Source organism: Nyctibius grandis, chromosome 2 (genome assembly GCF_013368605.1).
Source record: "Nyctibius grandis isolate bNycGra1 chromosome 2, bNycGra1.pri, whole genome shotgun sequence".
In the NCBI taxonomy this organism is placed as follows: domain Eukaryota; kingdom Metazoa; phylum Chordata; class Aves; order Nyctibiiformes; family Nyctibiidae; genus Nyctibius; species Nyctibius grandis.
The window spans coordinates 35194176-35220428 of record NC_090659.1 but is presented as its reverse complement, the minus strand read 5'-3'; positions in this window follow the sequence as shown (position 1 = coordinate 35220428).

The following is a 26253-nucleotide window of genomic DNA, read 5'->3' as shown; positions in this document are numbered from 1 at the left end:
GGGCTGCCAGCGAAGGACAGCCAGCCAGCTTCTCCAAAACTCCTACCCCTCTGCTGCATCCAGGGGCAGGGGAAAAGGGGTGCACCAGCAGGGGAAGCCAGCAAGGCTTACACCACTGCATGGGAATAATGTACATTACTGGTACAACTTCAGCACCACACAGTGCAGATTACATGGTATTACATTTTTTTAATGTTCTGACATTAAAAAAAATACAAGCCTTGCTTGGGTTTGATCAACATTTAATAAAACAGATGATAACTCTGATCAGTTTTGTGTTTTTCACAGTATTGGCTGTAAACTTTAAAATAAATCTCATGTTGTTTTTAACTTCTAACTTTAAACATAAAATATTATTTCTGTTTATATTGGGTGTATTTCTGTGTGCATACAATTCAGAGTAATAAGTGAAAGACAGAATTATTTTAGCTTTTTTTTTTTCAGAAAGTATCACACCTTTCCCTGGAACCTTGAAGCAGACAGATTCTTGCCAAATGCAATGTGCCACAGGAACAGGACTTCAAGCTATTAGTCACTGATAGTCAACAGCTTCCATTTCTAGCTCTTGGTGGAGCTGCAAGTCTAAGACGAAATGTTTTTCTCTCTTCAGTACAGCAGATGTTTAATCATTTAACTAACAAGGCAAGGTGGTTGAATTACCCTGCTAAAACCTTGATTTACATTGTGGTAGGTTGGTGCGGTTGTTCAAACAGAGATTAGGCTGTCCTTTCTGGGGTATTAATTAAGCTTGGTGTTAATGAAATGGGATAATATTTAACAGAACAGTTAATGGTAAATATTCATTGAATACTACTTCTGTCTTTGGAAAGATACCAGTGATTGTGGAGACCAAACTGATTCAACAACTAGATTTACAAACCTCAGCAAACAAACATAAGGCTAACCTAAGCCAGTATCTTTCATACAGATCCTTTTAATAACCAGAATCTCCAGAGCAGAGATGTCAGACAGGTGAACAGAAGTCCTCTCAGATGAGTTTGCAATGTCTACCGTCAGGCAGGTCACTGGAATACAGACACGTACAGCAGGAACCCTCTTGTCTTCTCAATGAGGAAACTGATAGTCCTGGCTACAAATGAGACAGCGATAGTCCTGGCTACAAATGAGACAGCCATGTTCATCCTTTTGGCAAGATAGAGCAAGACAAAAAGAGATAAGGATGGTAATTTGTAGACTGAAACACTTAAAAGACCTGGACACAAGACTAAGAGATCGTTACACTAAGACCCATTTGAACAACAGACAGCCCTTTATCGGTGGCACCTCCAATCCAACTGCAAAACAGGAGGGCACAGCTGAGCACAAATTGGCAGGTGGCAAAAGAAAGCAATTGGATGTTCTTTTTAAGCCCGCTGGGAAATGATCAGGTTTCACAAGAAATTCAATTGGTGCCAAAAATTGCGGAGAAAGGGTCATTTTAAGGCACGACTTCAAAGAGGAGAATGAGATCCTTCTACTGACGTTGCAAACAGCTCCTATGTGTAAGTGTTGCTGCAACTGCTGGAGAATACAGACTACGTGTACTGTAGGTAAACTGAAGACAGGAATTGAACATGAATAAAGGATTAGCTTTCAATGCAGTAACTGGAATAGGAAAAAAAATGCAAGTATTTTTATGGTCATAGGAAAAAAATGGAAATTTGTTCTTCAGAACAAGCATGGAGGGTCACATTTTCTGTTTATAGTTTCATAAATTAAAAAAAAATCCACTTGAAAAAGGACTTACCAGCACAGTTTTAAAAAATATTCTTAGTATATTCCTAAAGCAAGACTGGAAATTTGGTTATGCCTTTGCACTTGGGTACTTCCCAAATTCTGTATTTAATGGTGTCATCAGCATGGTCCAGTGGATACAAAAGCAGCTTGGGATTCACACATACTAATCCTGGCTCTGTTTCCAGGTGATCTGGACATGCTATTTCAAAGTCCTCTGCAAAGCAAGCCAGCTTCATTATCTTCAATTTTAGTAGATGGAAGGATAAATTACAGAATCACAGAACCATTTTGGTTGGAAAGGACCTTTAAGATCATTGAGTCCAACCATTAACCTAACACTACCAAGTCCACCACTAAACCATATCCCTAAACACCACATCTACTTGTCTTTTAAATACCTCCAGGGATGGTGACTCAACCACTTCCCTGGGCAGCCTGTTCCACTGCTCGATAACCCCTTCTGTGAAGAAATTTTTCCTGATATCCAATCTAAACCTCCCCTGGCGCAATTTGAGGCCGTTTCCTCTCGTCCTATCGCTTGTTACCTGGGAGAAGAGACTAGCACCCTCCTCATTACAACATCCTTTCAGGTACTTGTATTGTTCCAGTGAACAAAAGTGAGAGAGAGAAATTAAAATAAAAAAAAAAAAAGAGGCAAGAAAAAGATATTTCATCCATAATTCTATTTGCCATTGAGATTTTTGTGTGCTTTTATCAATTTCCTGAAGTCCTTAACTTTTATAAAACCTTCACACCCCTACCTTCTCACTTGGGGATTTCCATAGTAATAATTTTTCTTTGTTGGGTTTTCTTTGTCTTTTTGGTCATCAAGTTTAACATTCTTAGACAGAAAGAAAATGTTTTACTATTTTTTTTTTCTTGAAACTTGTTTTCAGCACTACAAAATTGGTCATTTTCATAAAGCAGTGAGAATAGGGACTTGCATATATTTATTACAGGAAAACAGAATAAAATCATGATCACTTATGCCTAATTAGCTACTCGTTAGTGATTTGCATGTCGCACAGAGATACACAGTAGAAGAGGAAAAGCTGTGGTATTGCTGACTGCAGCTACCACGACACTCAACACAGAACTACTCCATCAAGGAAAATCCCTACGTGCATCCCCCAGAGTCCCCTTCTCTGCTGTTGAAAATTCACCTGCAAGATGCTGCTGACCAAAGGCTCACAGCACACATGGGGGCTTCTTGATGGCCACGCCACTCAGCTCCTCAAAGAGTGGCAGCACAGACCAGACGGACTCCTGGCTCACCCTGCAGCACCCCTACACAGCTGGTTTCTACAGAACATGCTTTTTCTTGGTCCTCCACATACACAGCAGAGCAATTCTGCCTGCATCCCCCTGTCCAAGGAAAGTTAAGTAGATCCCCGCTAAATCTAGGCATATTTTCTTGGCTCTGGCCAGCTGAAATACACACTAAATGATAGGAACTTGAACAGCACTTTCAAGGTCCCAAAACATAAATTCAAGATCAGGACACAAAATTCAAAAAATATCGTATGTAGATCAAGTGAAGAAAAGAGATTCATAACCAGTATGCATAAATTCTAGAGTGGAAGGGCTATATTTATTAGTGATAGTTAATTATTTATACTGTGTCCCAGGACTATTCTTTCTGCCATGCAAAGATCCAACAGGCCTTTTTGCTTTAGCAAAGAAAAGAGTCATTTGCTAGATGTCAGTGGACTGTTTTCTGTTCTTCTGCAATAGCTATTCTCTGAAGGCTTAAAGTGATTGTTCTTTAACCATAATGTCATTAAAGAAATACCAGGAAGTTTATTTGTGGTTTAGTAATACTGCAGAGGCCCCAAAACAGCAAGATAATGTCCAGACTTCCAAAAAACAGGCTTGCCAACCATTCCCTTGGCCAGCTTCCAATTAAAGGAAGAACATGACAGCCAAGCTGCAGCTACAATGACTTCAGAAAGTGCTGAAAAAAAGTGGAGCTATGCAAGCCACAGAGCCATACTCCAATTTTATACAAACTACTTGCATTTCATTTGTAACATCACACAGAGTCCAGAAGTCCAGACTGGACCTCTAAGAATATTTCTTCCCCAAATGCTTTCTCAGAGTTCAGGTTAGTGTTCTGAGACCAAAAAAACAAAGCCACTAACCCATGCAGTACACTGCTTCATCCTACCATAAGCTTTTTTCTCTGCAAAATATTGATAATTCTGTCATCTGGTTCCTCTTATCTTTTTGAGAAATGAGGCGACTGCCTTCATAAATTATTAAGGCATTTATCCTCTCCCTTACATTTGAAACACATACCTGATATACCTAAAAATATTTCTGAAGGCCTTTACTATAAAACTATTTTGGCGAAGACCAGGTTAGTAGTTTCTGAGATCTCCTAAGTTTGCTCTCTGACACAAGAACACCTGCATTTCTTTCTTCAGGGCCGAGCATCAAACAGTTTCCTTTTCAAGGTTAACACTTGCAGACTTATGTTGATCTCTGGAATGTTGCAGGATGAAAAGGGGGGTTTAAAGTGTTAGTTTTGCCATGAAAAGTAGCTCAGCTTCTTCTGAAGGCACATTCCATTATTGAGCAGTCACTTTGATTTCTATGAAAATAAATGACTATATCATACATCAAAGTGCACTATTGTATGCCTAAATAGGTAGAGGCTCATGCCACAAAGCTTAGGCACAGATTTCAAAGGCATTGCAAGGCTATCCCTCACCATGGTTTGGGGAGGTAGGGGACAGGGCATGGGACCTTTCACAGGACAGATGCACCCACTTCTGAGCATTCAGGACCAAGCCTCTCAAGCTGCTCTTGCCAGCAGGCAATGCCCCCTCGCTGCTCATTCCTCCATATTCCCAGAGATGAAAGCAGAGACATTTCAGATGTGATTGCCTGTCCCAGCTGTCTCAGCACTTCATAAAGGAAGGAAATTCCTTTAATATAAAAGGTGCCTGTAAAAGTGCAGCTGCACGGTATTTCTGTTGGATGTACACGTTTGTCACTATTTGACATTCAGGCAGCCTTTTTTCTTTTTCATAATATATGCAATGTTAGGAATAATGAGTTTACTGTGGCACCAAGTCCTGTAAACACAAGGTGGTGATTTTTTTAGAGCATTCTAAAATGTGGAACTGCTTAATTAATGTCATATAATTTAAATCTAAGAATTAGGTATCAGTCTTTCACCTGTAATCTTTTTTCTTCAAAGAAATAAAACTGACGCTATCGACTGCACAATCACAAGCAAACTGGGAGCCTGACAGGCAGAAGACACTTTTCATGGTGCACTGTTCCCCACCATCTTGGCATAAGAACATTTCCGTAGAGCTGTCACAGGGGGGACCTGAGGAAAGGATCCCTAAGATTTATACTTAAACAGGAGTTTGGATGTCAGGAGACAGTTATTCTTAGGTCTTCCTAATGAGGTCATGAAGAATTTTGTTTTCAAACACAGTATATCTGAGCTGTAAGTCTAATATTACAAAATTATAACTGTGAAGAATCTGATGTTTTCTGGAGTGCATTATCTTTGTAGTTATTAATCTAAAATATTCACCTACCAGTGTCTGAAGTTAGGCACTTAAAATCTATATTCAGTTACGTAAGACTGCAGGATGCCAAGTACCAGAAGATTTGCAGATGCTTGTATCATTCTGAAAAAATGGTTTATTCATTTAGAAGAGTACTTTAATATTTGGGTTTCATCCCTGCCACCTAGCATTTCACAAATCACATTTTAACACATATTTCCAAATGTTTTTAAGGTTCATTTAAGGTGTTGTCTGCCTTTGAATATGTATACAGTGCTCCTGACATCCAAGATGAAACTATTGTTCAGTAAATTTTGTCATTTAGTTCACTGGAATTGGGATTTCACCTCAAGCTTTATCTTGACAAAACAAGGGACAACATCCTAAAAGTGCATCTAGTGCTCATAAAGTGGACAACAATCTGGAGAATTAAGATCTGGTTTATTTATTCAGTGATGGCTGAGAAGAGAGTCACAGCAGTCTTTCCATATTCCTCTGATAATGCACAGGGACTTTTTTTTTCCTAAAGTAGTAGTTTATGAGTCATAACCAATGGAACATTACTTCATAGTGCTAAATGCCAATTCACGTGCTATGTATTGTGTTTTCTCCATTCTACTCTAAGCTGTTATGAAAACAGAAACCCAAAACATTTGTTGCTGTGCTATGTATAGCCCAGCTCAGAGTCCTTTCCTCTTTTTCATTATTTGAATTTGGAACTGGGAAGCTTTTCTTGAAGCAGTATTGTTTCTCCCTTGGAAAAAAAAAAAAAGGCAAGAGAAGACGAAGTATTTAAAAGCCTTGCATCTTATCGAGTACCCCTAGTTACAAATATCCTATAATTGGCACACTTGCTATTTCACGTAGAAAGAACCAGATGATGGTAGAATTCAATCAGTGCTAAGAAAGCAGGAATAGGGCTTACAAGAATGCTTACATCTGTCCCTAATTTGCTTGCACATAAACCCACAGTAATCTGCTTTATTGCCAAAGTCATATAAAGAAATTGGGCACCAAGCAGCATAGGTAACCTCAAATTGGAGGCCCTCCAGCCTAATCAGACACAAACACCCAGAAGGCCCAAGACTGAAATATGGCATGTAGATTTTGAAATGTATGAAGAGACAGAACAGTCTCATTAGCAGCTCTCTGAGTGTATGTTTAAGCCTCTGAAGTTCCTTTTTTTGACTGAGGGAAGGAGTAAGCCCTGTCTGTGCCTGAGGCTAAGTACAAGGAAAAGCATCCCGCTCCTTCTGGAAAGGCCCTGATCTCCCAGCTCCTGCCCCAGCACGCTCCTCCCAGGCTTTCCACAAGTCCTGGCCACTCTCTTTGTGAAGACATCCCTGCAGTCAGCAAGCTGATTTAATATCAACAATGCTGGGAAAGCCAAAACATTGTAAGTCATTGAAAATAAGACAAAGAAGTGACTCTGTGGAGAGCTGAAAGAGATACTGGTTCATTATTCATTATTTAGTAGATACATTTCTTAAGGAAGTTAGTCATGGAGTTTTGCCAGAAGCCATAAAAAGTGATCATTTCCCTTATTTCAAACCTCTGAACGTTTTTTATTTTTCTGGCATCAAACAACTATTGTCGGATACTTTCTGATTACCAGCTTGTCTCTCTCTGATTACAAGCATGTATCTACTTTGTAGAGCAATGCAAAACCATGAGTGAATTAAAGAAATAGAGGGGAAGTTCGTGACAATTTTAAGACAGAATGGCTGTGGCAGAAAAGGCTATGCATGACACAGAACTGACCTGCCTGTTGCAGATTTCAGGCACACTCTGGGACTATCTATTTTTGGAAACATGACAACTACACTTAACTAACCAGAGGGTATGATAGAAATGTTTTTATCAAGTTATCTCCCTCTAAGTTATTTGGGGGAACAATGCAAGGTAGCACTTTATTTCCTTTTTGAATTGAGTTTTTACATTATCAGGAAATATCACACTGGCCACAGAATTATAAACAACTTCTGGTTTTAATAAAATAAAGGGAGCTTTGTGCTCCTTTTCTTTTTCTGCAAACACAACACAAAGGAAACACAGGAACACAGCAGAGTCCAGAGATCTTGCGTGCAATAAAAAATTGTGGATAAAGCCTTCTGTTAATTGACATTCAAGGTCAATTTGTATCTTTGTCTGTGATGCTGTGGCCTATTTGCTATTGTTGTATTAGTGCCTGAGGTCACCAATCAGACCCATTTTCTTGATAACTTTTATGGGACGACTATTTGACATTTAACTTCAGCAGCAAGCACTACTGAAGCATTACTGTTACAAAACAAATAGGCAAATTTTAAGTGGGGATAATTTTTTAAAGAACTTTTCTTAAAGATTTTTTTTATGTTTTTGGTTTTTGTAAAGGTTTTTTTTTTTAAAAAATATGTACCAGGACATCCATTGTTCTCTTTTGCCCTTCCCTGTGCTTTAGGTTTGAGACTTGGGGAAAGAATAATAATAAAGCAGCAGGAAAGGAGTTACCTGGCCACAACATGGCAAGCCTTACAGCACTGCCCATCTCCGTCTGACTTCCCCCAGCAGTGAGTATCGGAGGTGATGCCTGGCACTGAGAGGCCGTTTCCTCTCGTGCATCCCGGGATGTGACCAAGGCATCCCCTCTGGTGCAGGACCCGCAACCCGCCAAGGAAACAGAGCTTTGGACTGTGGGCATGTCTGTCTACGGGGGCACGCGCAGACAGACATGAGCTCACCGCCCACACAGGAGCCAGCTCCCGTCCAGGAGCCACATAGCCTCATTACAGCAAACCTGTGCCCAACCTCATGCGTCTGTGCCCAGCAGAAGCCGAGATTAACCGGCAGGCATCCATACATACGTGCCCGGGACACTGGACAGAAAGCCCAGCGGGCACGAAGATGGAGCATGTGGACGGGGCACCCCAGCAGGCAGGGTGCTGAGAGCTCCCGTGTTGACACAGAGGGGGAAAGGCACCGGTGAGGCTGGTGACTTGCCAAGCCTTCACTGAGGATAAATGTAAACAAGAAGGAAATTCAGTGGGAAGCAGGCAAGCCTTTGCCAGCTGATACAGACGGAAGGGGAGACGCCGCCTCGCTGAGCCCAGGCCCATGCAAAAGCAAGGCGGGCTCTGGGGGCACACGCAGGGTGGGGTGGCTGGGCGGCAGTGGAAGGCAGCAGGCACACACACCTTCTGGAAAAAGCCACCCATGTACGAGGAGGCCACGGCAAAGCCAAGCGGGGTGGCCGAGGCCGGGAGGGGAGAAGCCCCAATCAGGCAAAGCGAGGTGGCGGAGACGGGGGTCAGTGAGGAGGGAAGCCCTTCTCCAGGCCGAGGGTCTGCACCCTAACGCGAGTCCTGGGGCCACGGGCAGGTGGGGCATGCCACGGCCCGGGGTAAGCGCCCGCACCTGACCCCGAGCGCTGTGCCAGGTCCCCTCCATCCCGCCGCCCCCGCACCGGCAGGGCCCCCTTACCTTCCCGCTGCGGGCGGGGGCCGCTCCTCGCCTGGCCCCCAGCTCCCTCCTGCGAGGGGGCGGCGGGACTGGCCCGGGGGCTGCCCCGAGGCGGGGATGGCGGCCGGCCCCCGGCCTGACCCTGCCCGGTCGCGGCCGGCCGGCGGGGCGCTGCCGGGGCCCGCCAACGGCGCGGCAGGGCGTAGCGGGGAAACCCCGGCTCCCCCGGCCGCCGCGGCGGGCGCCTACCTGTTGCCAGGGAAACCCAGGTGTCTCCTCAGCCGCGGCCTTCCCCGGCGGGCGGCGGCGGCAGCCCGGCCCGCCCCGCTCCCGCTCCGCTCCCGCATCCCCGGTGGGACCCCAGGGGCGGGGGCGGCGGTGGGGCCACGGCAGAGAGGAGGGGTGTGAGGGGTCCGCGGGGGTGCCGGTGCTGGCAGCTCCCGGCGCCGGGGCAGGGGCGGGGGGGGTGGGTGTGTGGAAATTTAACAAGCAGCTTTTTCTATGAGGGGGTGGGGTCGGGGGTGTCTTTGGGCAGATTTCTCCCAGTTTTGGGCACAATGAACCCCACTCATTTATTAAGCTGGGGGCTGTTTCAAAAAGAGTAGTTGTGGTTGGGGTGGGAACTGCCAGCCCTGCGGCCCACGCTGCATAGGGAGCCGAAAGAGACCCCTGTAGCCGGGCTTTGCTATCCTGAACCCTGCGAAGCAGGTGGAAAAATCACGAGCTGATTTTATTTGGACAAATGGATAACACGGCCTCGCTTTCTGGAGAGATTTTCTTTGGTGATAAAGGCTTTCAGGTGACAGAGAGCGGTGGCATTGCATTGACTAATTCAGCTGCCGTTCTCCTGTCCGTAGCGTAAGGACACACCAGTGTCCGGGAAACATCGCAGGAAAAATTGCGATGCCACCCAAGAATGGCCTCCATTCCCTTCAGCTGCACAACTATTTTCCTTGGAGTTAACAACTAAATCAATTCCAGGAATATGACGGAGGCTCTGCATTGAAGTAACCATGCCGCTAGCTGGGCTCGGCAGCGCCCACTCAGTGCCGATCCCCTTTGTGTGGGTCCTGGCTGGTTTTGACTAAAGTCTTCTCATTTGCAGCTTGTCTGCAGCAAAAAGGATGAATCTCTCAGTCTGGATCCTTGTGGGACTGCTTTATTTCCCAAATCCTGTAACACTTAGGCTGTAAATTAAAATAGTGTCTTACGATAAAAGTAAAAAATAATTTGACAATTTCTGACCATATATTTGTTACAATGAATTTTCTTTTAAACACTGAAAATTAACTTTTTCTACCCAAGAAGAAGTTTGAAGTTGTTTTGTGTAATTCCTGTTTCAAAAAGAAAAAAAAAGAGGCATGACCTTATATATTTTGAAGGTGTTACTAAGCAAGAAATTTGTATGGTTTTATTCAATCTAATATACATGCTGACAATAATAACTTACAAACCATCATTTGAACCACTTACAACTAAAGCAATTTGGAAATGTCAGATCAGATTTTTTTTCTTCCTCAGAAAGGCCAGCTCTGCTGAACCAAAAGTTTCCAAGAAACATACCAGTTTCCAAGAGAGATTTCATCAGAAAGACCCCTTAGATCTGGCTCCAGCTTTTGTTCAAGAGAGACAAACCTGGGTAGCCCCTGCATAGGCCACCGTCCCAGCGCTGGGGGCCCAGAAGGAGGCATCAATATCACTTGCCCTTCTGCCAACAGTACTGGGGAGCACCCAGCAGAGTCTGGGCAATAGTGGTTTCTCCCCACAGACCTTTTAATCCCATAAATAATCAACAGACACGGGGTGGCACTCCCTTATCCAAGCAAAATCACTTCAGGTTTCAGCATGTATGCTCACTCCTGCATGCCGCTGGGCTCAAGTCTCTTCTGAAACTCCAACCTAATCCTATCCCAACACAAAAGAGTGGAAGAAATGCAGTAAAATTAGAAGCTATTAGGACAATTTTTGTCCAGATATATCCTCCTGCAGCAGTTGCTATGGTTTTGCACATTCTGAGGTTGTTTTGCCTTATCAGCATTAAAAACTGTCATAAAACATCAAAGCCATCGGCTGAAGAACAGGGAACTCAATACATGGGCTGTGTGCTTGCTCCAAGGTTTCTGTGTCAAGAGATGCCACAGGTAGTTTTCAGAGTCTATTAGACCTCCAGGCCCTCTGCACACTGACCTGCAAGGCAATTTTTTATATTTTTCCCTTGTTTCAGCAGGACTAAAGACTCTCTTATGAATGAGAAAGATGTATGCTGTGTGTTGCATGTGCACTGGCAAAGTATCAGTAATTCCTTTTCCCTCACTTTTATTTTGTAATTATTTCACCTTTCTCATATACAACATGAGCATTGAATTTACAGTTTACTAAGTACCCCTCAGAAAGTGCAGTGTCTTTCACTGAACTTGGGGGCAGCTGCAACACATCTTGGAGAATTCAAGTTACTGTGCTAAAAAGGGGAGCATTTTATACTGCTGTCACAATTATCTTTCCAAAACATAAGACTGCCTGTCTTCTCTCTTGCAATTTACTACTGGTTGTTGTTGCTTCACCGGGTTAAAAAAAAAAATGCAACAAGGCAGAAAAAAAGAGCTCAAAGTTTTCTCTTAGTTTACTGAAATTGCAATGGGTGCTGTCCATTTGCAGAAATGCCTGACATGGCTTAATTCTGAAGGATACAAGGGACATAACAAACTTGGGGGATTTTTTTAAAACTTTTTGACCATGACTTTTGTAAAGTTCATGAAAGTTGAGGTGTCCATGAAATACCAGAGAAATGATGCATTTTTAAGGTCCCGGTTTGTCACCTTGTGTGAACTCACAGTATAAGGCCAGGAGTAAAACGAAGATTAAAAGGGGTATGAAAAGAATTAATGGTAGTTTTTTAAGATGCTAATTTTTTGTGACTGGCATTCAGGTGACAGGTGACCTTATAAAATCTACCCAGCAATAAAGATTTGTACCTGCCACTTTGGCTCACCTATAACAAAAGCACCAAGTCTGAAGTATTTTTAATCAAGGTACTTGCAGAACGTCACAAGATTTAGATATTTTAGTTGTTTATCTCATGCACTCTTTCATCTTTCTTCTACAAGAAGGATTCAATTTACTGGGTCACAGCAAAGAAACCGTGCAGAATTTTTTCAGAAGGGCTATATGTAAAAACTAAAAGTGCTACTTCTCTGGAAACCAATGGCACTAGTCCAGTAACTAACATACGCTATGGCGACAGTAACACCACATGGGAGTGATGGGCTGGGCTGCGGAGTGAAAGGAAATGCTAAGCAAAGTACACGGCAGACAGAGAGAGCTATTCCAGGTTTATCTTCACGGTGCTATTTTTAAGTTTCTAGATGAAATTTGAATGGCTCACCTCGATACAGCCCTTCTTTCCATAGAAATCAGCACACCACAAGCACATGGAAAATTCTTCCCAGTTACAGTGTGAACAAACTAAGCAGGAGGGACTCACTGCAAGATTATCATCCAAATCGCCATCTGCCCAAGAGAAGGGACAGCATGTAGTTGCACTATTCCTGGATCAAAGAAAGGACCAGGTAGTTACCAAGTCTTCCTGCTCTCCACAGAAAGTTATTACAGCCCACCTCAGGAGGTTTGCTCCTGTGCTTGCTTGTTCATGCTGTCAGTGGCTTTAGAAGAGACACAAGCAAATTTCTGCTTGTGTCCCCGCCGCAAAACTTCTTTATGGTAACCCCATCAATTTCTGTGGAAAAAAAAAACAAAGAGTAAAACAAAACAAAAACAGGGCCAAAAATTTAGCAACCTGAAACAACAGGAGAAAGAGAAGGTCGGACGAGATTATATTTCCACATGTACACCTATGATATTGGCTTAACCTCCATCCTCTGAAGACAGTCACAGGCCAGCCCATCATATTTTGTATTTCTTACCATTAGGGCAGGCCCTTCAAGTAACAGGGTAGTAAAGATGAATGTCAGGCCTACATTATGCTAAAAGTAGTCTGAATATCTATTCTTTACACAAACAAAGGCTTTTGTAAAAATTATTGACAATTTTGGCCCCTCAGTGGAACTGGACCATCGGAGAAGGGTAAACTCCTGCAGCCTCTTCTCTAAAATGAATGGTCTACAAAGAATAGTTCACAGAGCAAACCCGGAGGATGGCAAAACGGAAAGATTGTTCAGTTAGTGTAATCCCTACCATAAGCTCTATCCCAGACCACAGGTGTAAAATAACAGAGCACCTACTTTGAAATGGTCCACAGAGCTGGTAAGCAATTTGTAAACCGATAAAAAGCTAAATCTAGAATTAAAACTGCTACCAATTGTTAGCTGTTTCCAAGGTAGGTGAAAGTCAAGAAAAGGAGGATTTTTTCCTCACTTTGCCTTCTTCAGGCTCTGAGATGCTTTTATCCCAGAAGTGGTCAGATCCTAGAGCCTATCCAGTTTCTTACCAAGCTGGCCTAGCAGGCATGGACAGCTAAATTATTACAGTGAAGACCCTTCCTCTCCATCATTTTCCTCACATTAGCTTGCTTTCATGGGGACAGAGAGTTGCCCCTGAAGACCCACGTGAGCAGGATTCCCCTTTCCATGGAGCAGAAACTGGGAGGCAGACAGTTACATCAGCATTACTCTCATTCCCTGCTGTCAGAGAGGCATGAAGAGCCCATGGGAAAGTTGAGCACTGAGTCTGACACTTACAAACTAAGAGCAAAGCTAGCTGCAATGTCTACAAGCATAAAACTTTCATTCACAGTTTCTAAATGTTCTGCTTCACAGAAGTCAGAAGCTCCCAGTAGTCCCTCAGGAGCTTACCTGGGATCAGAAAATAATTTTATCTAGCACAGAAGACAGCTGGACGTTACTATGATGAGGTTCAGCAAGTTCCCAGAGATGGATAGCCCATTGGACAATATTACTGTTATGCTGGGTTTGCTGCTGTGCTATGTGGATGTATAATTTAAGACAGTGAGATGAAACTTAGGACACAGCATTCTAGTTACTTTATTCCTAGCTGAACAATTACAGTCAGTCAGTCATTTTATATCTGTGTATAGCACTTAATCCGTATTGCAGTAATTCATGTACCGTGTTATACTGCTACACTGAGCCTCTGCCAGTTTCAGATCAGTCACCTCTGCCAAGTCCCACAGGATACAAGGGCCTGTAAGACCTATTTGAAATAATTTTCCACCCTGGATGGCCACATATGATGTAGCTTCCATCACCAACCAGGTGCCAAGGGAAAAGCAACTGATCTGGAGAAAGGCTGTTGGAAACAGTGTTCCTCCCTGTGTCATATCAGCTGCTGAACTTATGCTCTATTGTTATCTGAATCTGCACTTGCAGTGGCTGCCCGGGCAGCCTCTTATTTTAATTGCAGTTACTTTCAATGACACTAAGCTAGGGGAGGGAAATTAGAGTTAAAGCAGCATATTTTATGTTTATAGAGATGATAATCGTGTTCAGAGAGCAGATTAACAGGGCTCTCATAATGATGGCAGTGAAGGCAGAAGATAGAGCTTTCATTTCCATAAAGCGTCAAGCAAATGCTTCTTTACTGCCATCACAATCTGCTGCTGGCTCTAACTATTTATGTTTATTTTTATATATTTATTATGAGTTTGTCCCCTGTTGTCAAGGAGACAGGCTTCTGCTCCTTACCTTTCAGGAATGCATTAATCCTGGTGATCAGCTAATGAATGGGGAGGAAACAGAGCAAGGGGAACACAAGTGGCAGCAACCTAGTGCAGTGTAAATCCTGGGAACAAACTGGAGCAGACAGAGGAGCTGGAATCCAGCAACTGTTCCTAATACTTCCCAGGGAGGTAGTGGAGTCACCATCTCTGGATGTATTTAAGAAAAGACTGGACATGGCACTTAGTGCCATGGTCTAGTTGACATGGTGGTGTCAGGGCAACGGTTGGACTAGATGATCCCAGAGGTCTCTTCCAACCTGATTGATTCTGTGATTCTGTGATTCTGTAATTACAAGCAATGAGAAAGCACAGAATCTGAAGTTACACTCCTAGGTAATAACAGACAATTTTTTTCTCCAAGTGGAAATTTAATTAATGCATCCAAAGTTGAGATTTCAAAACAACAAAATCCAAGTTGTTGCAGAGTTAATTCTCATTTCTGCTGCTGGCCCCAAAAAGCAGGTGTCATCATGGGCTGTTGGCTGCCTCCTCTTGTGCACAGGGGACAATGGTTAGAACAGCATGAGAAGCCCAGTGAAGCCACCAAGTGCTGGCACGTGGCAGTCTGCCCAACAGAAAAGCAGTGGGGGAAATAGTCTCTCGATGGGTGATATCACTGTAAATAAGCTTTAGATTAGGACAAAGAGAAATTCATCTGTTAAAACCTTACTTTTTTCCCTATTTGCTTGGTTGCCAAATTTCCCGTAACTCCACTGGCTGTATGACTAATCATACGTGTTAGCGTTTTCCCCCCTGGTGATGAACCTAAGTAAAGTTACATTCAGCTCACTCATTACAAACCCAAAAGCAGCGAAGTTTAAGACAAAGAGAATCCTAAATTCTGAAATCTCCTATTCCTGGCTAATCTGACTTTTATCTTGTTCTAAGCCCTGTGAATGCCTTGACTTTATAACGATTTTTAACGATGTGATAGTTTAATCCTTGCCTTGCTGGTTTGTCACAGGGGCATCACTGATCAATCAGCTGTTGTGGGAAGTGAATGGATCAGGTACACAAACGAGCTCTAGTAACTGCAATTGAAATGTCTCCCCCACTCCACACCTCCTCTCCACAGCCTCCATAGCAACCATGTTTGCAAAGATTCTCAAAAATTCTGTCTTCAGGGAAAAGTAAAAAAAACACACGAAGAATCTGAAACAAAAAAAAAACAGAGAATTCCTGCACAAGGCATAAGAGGGAACACCATGAAATCTGAACTTCCGAGTCATACATCAATTCCAATTTTGCAGCTGATAGCCAGTTTTCAGCATCAGTATAGCCTTGTGATGCCTTTAAAAACGAGGAGGGAGGGAGGGCTTTTCATTGCAGCTCCACTGAACCCTATGTCTAATGATAATTTAAAGTAATTTATAACCCATAAAACACTCCCAGCAAGGCCAGTATCACAACATCTACTGATATTTATGAGTTTGCAGGGCCTAGTTCTATTAATATGAATAATATGTAGATTATTAATGAGATAAAAGAGTCTTTGTTGTTCATCTTTCATTAAGAATACTAAGGAAGTGATCTGCAACCTACTGACATCTGGAATTATGGTTTGTGCTGTCTGCAGATTTTGCTTTGTTTGCACTGAATGGATCAAATCATAAGTGGTTTACGGTGCTCTTTAACATACAGCTATGGCATAAAGAGACTGAAAAGACAGATGCTGGGCAAGTCAGCAGTTTACCAATGTGACATTCACTGCATTTGCAAGGTTAACACAACTTCTGTCCTGAACAAAAGGAAATCGGGGGCTTCTGTGTTGCCACTGAACCAGATGAGTGCTGGTGTCTGAAAGGAGAAAGGGCCCTGCTGTCATGCGAGAACCTGCATTCTAGCAAAGAAAAGGCCCAGAGGGTAAATATAAAATTCTCTACTTTCTGAGGCAGTATTTATGCAAAATGTAGGTATGTAAAAGTACTTACAGAGCATTGTTTCGTTGCCTTTAATTTAAGGAAAAAGGTAGTGGTTACAGAAAAGCAAGCTCCAAACTTTCGTTAAAAATAAATTATAGTATCAAGCCTTAATTAGTAAATCTGCAAGTGCTCTGTAATATCCTCCTGAACCTAAATGTGTATTATAAGACCACATTTATACAGAAAACATTATATGGATTAACACAAGAAGTGAGGAAACTGATGTAGAGTAAGGTTCTTAGACTATTCAAAGAGGAAATGCATTTAAAACCAGGTCTACCTATACTAGGTAAATAAATAATAACAAATACATCACTGATGCTTTCATCAGGCAAATCCAATGTGAAGGCACAGTTCCTGCATTTATCTTCTCTCTTTGTAGAAGTACAGCAGCGGCACTTTGACTCTGTTTCCCTGGATTGTCATTCCTGGTATTGTACAGTGTCCAGTTTCTCTGCTGGCATTTTGTTTTGGTTCTCTCTAGATCCACACCACAGTGGCAGCAGCATTACCCTCATGATATAGTGCTGCAATCCCTACAACTGTGCGTCATTAGCGGGGAATCATTTTAATTCTCTTGTAAACACCATCAGAGAGCCAGGAGACTATTTGTATTTGTTTTACTGTCACAGACTAAACTGCCTTATTCCATCCCTGTCCATCAAATTAAGTGTTGGACTGGGTTCAAAGTACTCTAAACCTGCCAACTCCAGGCTGGCTTGAACTTTAATAGAACCAGGCAAGCACTTTCTAGTGCAGACACTGCAAGCTTGTCTCTGGCAAATAGGTGCATTGATAAGGTGCCCTTTCACCGTCTTACAGAAGACTGCAATCCCCATGTTGGAAGCATGGCACTTTGCTCCAAAGGCTTTGTCACAGGTTTTATACTTCACAGAATGTTTCAGGTAGCTCATTTTCCCCACATGGAGAATATGTAGGTGTATAAAATATTGGATAATCTTCTTACATGAGCATCTTACACTTTTATGTAAAAGTACCAAAGGTATTTAGACCAAGATCTTTGACTCTCAGGTAGCTCTTATTTTTGACATAGGAAGAATGAGAAATCTTGGCAGTGTTGAAAGAGAGATTTTCTGACCCAGTTATTGGAAGAGATGGTAGAATTTTTAGGAAAAAGTCATCCTTACCTTTTGGAAAGACAAAATATTAAGTTCAGCCTGCCACAGTTTGCTATAAAACTGCCAACCAAAACATGGTTGTTGAGAGGAGTTTTCAAGCCGTAGCTGGGTGGGAGGAACAGGAGGCAACTCAGGAGCACAGCTAGCCAGGGAGAGGGAAACACCAGCCTACAGAGCCACGAGGCTGAAGTTTCTTCTGCACAGCAGGGTGGCACTGGTGGCCACAGAGCATCTGGGAGGGTGTACTGCAGTGGAGGGGTACCCCTATCTACACTTGTAGTTCTACCTTTAGGCACTACTACTGGAAGTTGAAAAGGAAGCTGCTTCTGCTCAGTTGAAGGCCACGTCTATATTAAGAATATTTGCCAGAAAGAACTGCAGTCACAGAGCAGAGGAAGGCACAGAGGTAATTAATGCATTTTCTCAATGCTGAAAAAATGCCTGTGGGCAGTCTCCAGAAGCAACGCCAGTAACAAGAGAAATTCTGAACGACTGCATACTCAAGCACATTTCTTTTAGCCTTCACTCTTGATCTTTTGTGTTCACTTTCTGTAAACAGCAGAGTGTTCAAAGCTAAGCTCCACTACTCATGGAAAGCAAGATGTTAGCTTCCCTCTCAGCTGCCATCAAAATTTGAATTGTATGTTTAATAAATTGGGGTTGCGATGGTTAATTACAAGAGCTAACAGAAGTACCTCCTAGGATTTACATAGCAATCCTATACAGGAGGACCTTCAAAGTACAACCATCAAATATTCACAAATGCTTGTAACCTATTCACTTGCGTCCAGATGCTCTCTCCCGTACCATGCTGTGCAGGAACTGCCACTAAAATCAGCATGATTCCCCACAGAAAACATTACTCAGCTTGAGTAAAGGTGACAGCATCAAGCCCATGGGGGGGCGGGTGTGTGAGAAAACCCAGTATTAGTTTGAATAATGAATGTATCTGAGAATATCCTAATCTCCTTATGAAGAGAGAGGCAAAATCTAAATACATTATTCATGATGAATTATTCAGTCAGCTGTGTGTGAATTATCCTGGGAATATTTCTCTGGCTTTTAAAACTTCTCCCTTAAAACAGATAAACCTAGCTTGGGAAAAACATCCCCTTCAGTGGCCAACCACATTTTCAAACTAGTCTGTCAGCCAAAGATAAATTTAAAACATTTTTTTTTAGCATTTATTTCTATTGTAGCAACATCTAGGAATCCCAACAATATATTCGCATTATTGTAGCACCATGTAGGAATCCCAATAATAGCTTCTCGTTATCTTCAGTGCTGTACAGACAAAGGATGTGACTATAGTGCTGTTAGACTCAAATTAAAGTATAAACGTATCCTAACAACATGAGATTTTATAAGCCTGAATGTAAAACTCTGGAAAGAAGAACTAATGGTTGACTAAGCATACAATTATATACGTATACCTTCAAGTCAATTTCTATGAAAAGCAGTGTATTTTCAATGTCGCACCTACCGCATGAAGTGAGACAGAATTGTTTCCTAAGACTCCTTCAGTAAGCCCTGCTGCCAAAACCTGAGAAGCTCAAGGGAAGGATGCATCTATGAATAAACAAGAGAGCTGGATTTCACTTTCTGAGCTCTGAAATCCCTTGAATATAATATACTTACTAAAAGGTTTTTTTCAGAGATTTGTACAGTTAAACTTATTGGTGTGGGAGAGGTTTAACACATGCGTGCATAAAGAAACAAGTGCACTCCAAAGTCATCACAGAAGACAGATACTGTCAGACCAGGCAACTTAAGTTTCTCCATTCTTTACTTCCCTCCACTTTTTGCTTTGGTATGACAGTTTACAGAAAATATTTGTGTCCCTAGCAGAACATAGAAGGGTAACACTGCAGATGTAGCAGCTTCTCCTTTGCTTGTTCTAATGCAATAAAAGTGATATGAGATGGACTAGCAGGAACGGCAGGTGTTTAAAACTCTTACAAAAAATACCCAACAGCAAAAACTTAGCACCACAACACCACAAGAAATGAAAGAAAATGCACTAAGTCCAAATAAGATACAAACTGAATAAAAATTTATCTTAGCCTTGTAAGCCAAGACAGAAGAAGGGAAAAGTGTGGGTAAGAATTGCCATCACAGCTGGCAAATGGAAGACAGCTATGGCAGATCTTATCTCAAGCTTCAGTGAGAAACTCTGCTCTGTCTCTGCAGGAGGACCTTTTCAATCACATTTGTGATTCTTACTTCACTTATTCAAGGTCTATTTTGCTTTAAATCCTGTGCTCATTCCTGGCTATTTTCTCTCTCTTAATTAAACCTTCATATCAGACTTTTATTAAGATAGAGGCAAAGCATATACCTTCCTCATTCTCTCAAGGTTATCTTCTAAAATAGGATTGAATTCTTTTAACGGAGAGAGAGGGTGGAGAGTACTGCTAAATCTATGGGAAAGTTGTAATTCTGCAATTATTTGTAAGAATACAAAAAGATTGTTGTATCTTTTATCTGGACAATCCAATTAGCTCAATGTCTGGGAATTAAGCAGACTGCTGAGCATGTTGAAGAACTGACTTATTTCAATGGAAAACTGTTGTCTTTGCACAGGAGTCTCACTGCAGCTCGGTAGCCGAGTATCCAGAATCAGACTGAAATTAAGCCTGGGCTCATCACTGCTCGAAGTAGGGACAGTAACTGGTTCTTTAAAAGCACATCTGTCACAACTCTGAGGACAGGGCTGGTCAGTGTGCCATGCAGAGTCTGCACAGGGCTTGTCAGCAGGATGTAGCTTTTAAGTAGGGACAAAAAGAACATTTGAATTAATATTTCACACACATTTAATGTGGCAAAAAGTCAATATTTGAAGTTTTGAAACCAGCTGGCCCATGCAAATGTTTCCATCAGCAATGCTATGCACAGGGTTGGGGACCCAGGCATCTGTGGAGAGCACATCCATGTCGAGACTGGGATACCAGCACTTGCTCATCATGTATGGCCCTGGAAAGCCAGTCTAGATCAACTGAGAAGCAGGTCTGTACCTCCTTACTGCTGGCTTTTGTTCCTGGGGAGACATAAGGGGAAAGAGGTAGAAATGGCTATATAACACCTGTTCACTAACTGGTATGCAGCACAAAAGTCAATATGGCCATATTTTTATATGGGTATTCCCAGTTGCTGAATTCAGAGATTTGTTTCCTAAACAAGTAATTAACTAAAGAGAGACTCCGATCCATGAAATATTTAGAAAGATTTTCCATTTCAGAGTCTGAAAAGGAGTCTTGCTGCTTTGAAATTTTTCACTTAATACTTATCTCAAAAGCAAATTTCCCTCCCCTTTGCCCCTCTTTTTTTTTCATGCTTGAATGACATAGAGTGATTGAGTGTTATCACAGCTTAGGGACTGTGTTTTGAAGGGGATTTTTTGTCCTGTGCTTGGTTCACTTCACTAGTCCTCTCCCCAATTCAGAGTGTTTCCAGCTGCAACCAAGAGCAGAACCATGCAGAGCTGCTTCCCCTCTGCCACCCACTGTGAGTGCCTTTCCTGCTGGGGACAGTGCCAGGGCTCTGGGCTCCCCAGCGTGCCACGTACCCCCATGGCCACGTGCCTCAGCCATCAAAATTTAGGGAAGGGAGAAAGAGACAAACAAATCTTCCTGGAAAAAATTATTGGCTGTGCTGGGAGGGCACAATACTCAGCACAGGGGCTCTCTCACAGAGGCACATCGCTCTCTCCATCATTTCTTAGACGTGGTTTATGATGCTTAAAATATTAGCATTTGCCTCTACAAGCTCTCCTGATACTATTTTAATCAGTAACAACACAAGTGGAAATTATAGAGAAGTAAATCATCAGTCGACAAGAATTAGTTAAATGTTTGGTAAAGGGCAGGTCCACCGTTTCAGAGTTGTGAATGTTTTTGTGGCCTTCACATTTTATTTTCCTCAAATTTTCATTCTCAAACTTTGTGTTGATCTCCTTCTAGGCAAGATAATTACCTTATACTGCAGAAGACCTTTTGAAGTCTCAGAGCGCTGCATGCTTTAAAAGAAAAAGAAAGAAAGAAAAAGGAGGAAAACGACAAAAATTCAGATGAGAGCAGCAAAAGTAAGAGATGTTTGGAAAACAAATCCTATAGCAATATATTAAGAGGCCTAGTCATTCAATCTAAAGGTAATAAAAGAGATGTAACTGCCAGAAATACATAAAGAAAGTTAATAAATAAAAATCAATATCAGTTTCTTATGTGGCACTCTTCATAAATAGATCTCAAAGAGCTTTGTATAGGAGGTGACTCTCATTAGATAAGGACAAAGACCAGTTATTTTCAATAGTATAAAAAATACTATTTAGAAGTTCAATCCAGAAGGTGATACATATCCCCTAAAAGGACTTATTTTCTGAAATCTCCTCTACAGCACTGTAGAGAGCTTTTATTAAAAATAACAATTTTGTTAATTAGGAATAGTAATGGATTTTTTCTAGCAGTGTTTTCTGCCTTTTGAGCACATATATATACACACTCACACATATGGGTATATATATACCTTACACTCATTTATTAGGAGGCAGCAAGGAAAAGCTGGATGAAAAACAGTTAGGCAAGGAAACAAATTGGCTAGTGGCCTCACATGAGGCGCCACAACTATTTCTCTTCCTTGACCGTTCTAGCAGTCCTGAGCAGAAAGCAGTCTAATTGCTCATGTCTTTCATGGTGTTAAATATCTTAGAGCATAGCAGGTAATCTCTCATTTCGTCCATAAAATAGTGGACTCTAATGTAGAGTTTTTGCAGGGATGAGTACACCAGGGTTTTACTGGCTATTTGGATTCCTCATCAAGGCCTGATAATATAGTATGTTTAAAAGAACTACGAGGAATTAAAAAATAATGTCCAGATTCGCTAGCAAGCAAAAAAGTTGGGACTGTAAAATGTGATGTTTCCCTTCATCCGTTGGAAACTGCTCAGCGCTTGAACCCTCTTGTGCAGCAGTAGGCAATAAAAATCTCACAGGTGGAGAATTACCTCTGCCATTCAGAGCAGTACACTTCTTATTTATGTCAGTTGGCCCTACCTCTGCTTTGAACAGTTCCCTTGATAGATAGTTCAGCAAATCAGCATGTTACCTCTTAAGTGATTTTATTCACACTAAGTCAGAACTATACTGCAGGATGAAAACAAACCCTAGGGAAGCCGCCTGATCCAGCCGGGCACGGCCGGCTCCCACATTGTTCTTCTGCTGCCAGCCGTCACTGCAGAGCTTGATGTGATCAATACCACATCCCGCCAAATGCCAGCATTTGTCATCTTAATGAAAAGTGCCACATTTCAGAAATTATGACTTTAGAAGGAAATTCGTCCAGCAACCAATGAATACTGGTCACTGAAAATAAAATCATATCACAACCAGTGGCTAACTAGCCCAGTGCCCACACACTCTGGGTTTGAAGGAAGTGTTATAATTAGACAATCAGTATCTATTGAGGTGGGTGGTAGCTGTAAAAGGCTTCAGTCCTGAGGGTAGCCATGTCATCCTGGATGTTGCATGAATATCTAGGAAAGTTTGAGCTCTTTGTAAGCTTTTGATCATTTTGGAGTTTGTCGTAGGCTGAACTTACTGCCTCTGCCTTCTGTTTTGCTTTTCTCCTCAAGTTCTTTGATTAAACTGAGCCACTTTTGCTCCAGCTGAAGTCAATGGGAGTTTCACCTTTGATTTCATGAGGCTCTGGCCTTGCCAATATAAAGGAATTAGCCTTTTCTGATGAGGGTAGTTAGCTGTTAAAGGGTATAAGACAAGGGAAAGGCAAATGTTATGGAAAGGAGGACTTGTATCTCCTGCACAAAGATTAGATAAAGCAGAATGGAAAGGGAGAACAAGTAGACACTGATAAATGCCAACACTATAAAGCCATCAGGTAAGGCTAGATGATGAGTGGGAAAAAGATAGTCTCCAAGATCAAAAAAAAACATTTCAGGCCAGCACCATCACAAGAGATGTTACACTGCTACGTGCTGATGGGCTCTGGCAGTGATGAGGGTGCTGCTGCCCAAGCTTGGATCCCCTGTATCTCCTGGGAGGGGAGAGACTGCCTACATCTTTGAATCTGTTGCTTTTTGTGCCACAATATCCACAGACCCTATGTGCTTATACTACAGCCCTATGTACAGTATCTGTCACAACTACAAGCAGCTCTGTTTTCAACTACTCACAGGTCCAACCTGGCTGCATAAAACATACAATTTTCATCCTCATCCTAGAGTTTGTGTTTCCCACTGGGGTCCACCCTGTTCATCTCATTATTTTGTGGATGAGTCCAAGAAGTGGAAGCAGCCCTCAGAAGGGCACCCTCGCATTAGCAGCCTGTCTGCATCCTCGTTCTCTCACCGCAGCACCTGCCACATTTGCTGGGAAGGATGTCCAAAAAGAGAGAGATGATTTACAGAATGGGAAAGGATTTTTTTGTCGATAAACAATGAGTCATTCATATTCCCTCCGAGACAGAGGCAAATCTCAGCAGCAGTAAAAAGGAACATAAATGCCAATGGAGGGGGGTTGGAGGGAGGCATAACATGCATGTTTGAGCCTCCAAAGATGACCCTTTGGGGCAGTTACGTGGCTACCAAGGATTTTAGGTCCCAACTCTTAAGCTTGTATTGAAAAAAAATTAGGAAACGAGCAAGCACAACCGTAAAAGCAAAAAACTGCAGCACAGAATGCATTTTGTTTGTAGCAATGAAGCCCAGATGCATATTATATTGAGACTTTATTATCTTCTGGTGAGTGTTTTCTGATACATTTTGTAAGAAAATGATGATACTGTTGCAGGTAGATAGCTCACATTCTTGCTATGCATTTGGACATTTATTGGGGAGTGAAGTCCCTTGTGGGGGATATTAATGGTCACAGGTGGATACAGATCAGTGAGGTATAAGACCATTTATTTGTATGATAGCCTGTAAAAGCGTCAAGTAAATTTTTCCTAGTATTTTAATGCTGGGAGATACAAAATGCAGAAGACACAAGGAAAAGGGAGAGGGAGCAGTACAAGAAGAGTTTGAGGCAGGGAATATAGAGGGTATCTTCCCATCCTTAAACCGACCCAAGTTCGTGAGGACTATGTACGAGTGCTTTGGTCCAGACACTGTCTCTGTTTGGAATGCAAAACAAATCTGTGCATGCCTGCACTTTAATCTGCAGCTCACAATATGAAAAAAACCCAATACTAAGTGGCAGAAGCATTTACTTAGCGGTTTCTCAGACAAATCTTTGCTTTGTGTGATGACAGATCCCCTTGTAACAACAGTCTAGAGATTTGCTTGGTTGACTTATTGATTATTGAAAACAGTGCTTTACTGCTGACTTCCCAGAAGACCATGCCACATATTTAATTTTAACTCTCCCTTGATATTAGTAAGTGCAAATATTCTTTTTCAGAATTTAAACTTATTAGGTACATATCTACAAAAGAATAACAGTTCATGCGAGACTAAAGTAACTGGGGATTTTACAGATGAGATCCAATAAGAAAATTAATGTTATAAGCTGTTTGTCTCCATCTGCCATCAAGCAAAATGAGCTTAAAATCCCTGCATAGATTAGCCTGGAACCATTTAGGCAATATATTCTCCATGGAACAATGTCCACTTCCTGCAAAGATGGGTGTGTGTATATATATATATATAAACACATGCACACACACGCAGATATTCTTACATCCATGCAGTTGGATCACTTGTATGATGTGCAGACATGTGAGTATTTACAGACTCAAGCCTTAAATGTACTATGGACCCATAGAACTGCTGCCGTGACAGTGGTTAAACTAATGGTTACAAATACTTTTTCTCTCTTGCTCTCTGACTGAGAATTATTTTTACAGTGAAAAGGGGAATAACATGAATTGCAAGCTTTTTTTAGACGGCTGTTGTGAATGCCTCTTCATGCTAGCAGTGCCTTAGCTGTAGGGAGAAAGGGTCAGGGTGCAGCACTGCCAGGGTGGGCAGCAGGGGGCAGCGGGGTAGGTCGGGGCAGGGATCTCTCCCCATGGCCCCATCCTACTGCCCCAGAGGCAGTGAGCAGAGCCAGGCTGGCGACTGAAATCACAGCCGTGGGGATGGAGCAGCTCCGAGGCCAAGCTAGGGGTCAGGATCAGCGAAAGATGCGGGCAGGTGTGGGCAGAGCTGCAGCATAGCTCGGGCAGGGACCAGGGGCAAGGGCTGGAGCTGAAATGCATCTTGAGCCCATGCCCCAGCAAGGTTTCCTGTAACCGTTTCTCACACATCTCTGCCCCTGAGCTCAGGCAGAGTTGCTCCACTACACTCTGTGGTGCCAGCCTTGGGCACACATCTCAAAACCCTTTTGGGTTGTGTGTTTTATTCAGGACCCTATCAGAAAATCACATTTTTTATGTTTTAGAAGGCAATTTCTCCTGGGTGTTTAAAAAAAAAAAAAACACAACAGTGGTCATGAGCAATGGTTCATGTTTTTGGTGATCATGAACAATATTTTTCTTTCTGTTTTTTTTCTGAACTAAGGAAGTGGTTTCTGGTGTGCTTTTTGATTGGTTTTTAGAAGAGGCCTTTAAAATCTTCAACTATTGTATTTCTTTTAACTCTAAATAATGAACAGTATTGAATTGCTGCCATAAAATACAAGTCCCCTAAGGAGACAGACATGATTACAATATTAATATTCCATGTAGCAACAAATATATGAAGTGGTAACTCATTGCTCTGGGAAGAAATACACTCCGATGATTAAAGAAACACATCTGGGAGCAAGGCTGTTGTTCCCACCTCTGTGAGTGACTTGACATACGGCATG